The following is a 430-nucleotide window of genomic DNA, read 5'->3' on the forward strand; positions in this document are numbered from 1 at the left end:
AGGCTCCGCCCGCCCCGCCTGGCGCTTGGGAAGATGGCGGCCGCTTAGACCCCGTTGACCTCCTGCAGACACCTTCCTTCTGCTCCTGCCACGCAGCCCCCTTGGTGTTTGCTCTCCCGCAGCCTCTGGTTTTAAATTTCTGAGCCGGTTTTGAGGCTGCATCTGTAGCCTGGCCGCTGCTGCGGCGCAGAGGAAGGCGGCTGCGGGAGGGGAGCTGCTCGAGCCCCCATTTTGTGGTCGCCTCCCGCTTCTGCCTTCCTTCCTCTTTTGGGGGTCTGGGGCACTGAGGAGACCCCAGGAGTATGGGTACACCAGGGTCACACACTGCAGCCTAAAGAATAAAAGCCTTCACTTACACGTCAGAGGGCTGACAATAGACTCCTATTGTCTGTAGGAGGTTTCCTCCACTTCTCTATCTGACATAAACTAA

The sequence above is a fragment of the Anser cygnoides genome, chromosome 1, assembly GCF_040182565.1.
Source record: "Anser cygnoides isolate HZ-2024a breed goose chromosome 1, Taihu_goose_T2T_genome, whole genome shotgun sequence".
In the NCBI taxonomy this organism is placed as follows: domain Eukaryota; kingdom Metazoa; phylum Chordata; class Aves; order Anseriformes; family Anatidae; genus Anser; species Anser cygnoides.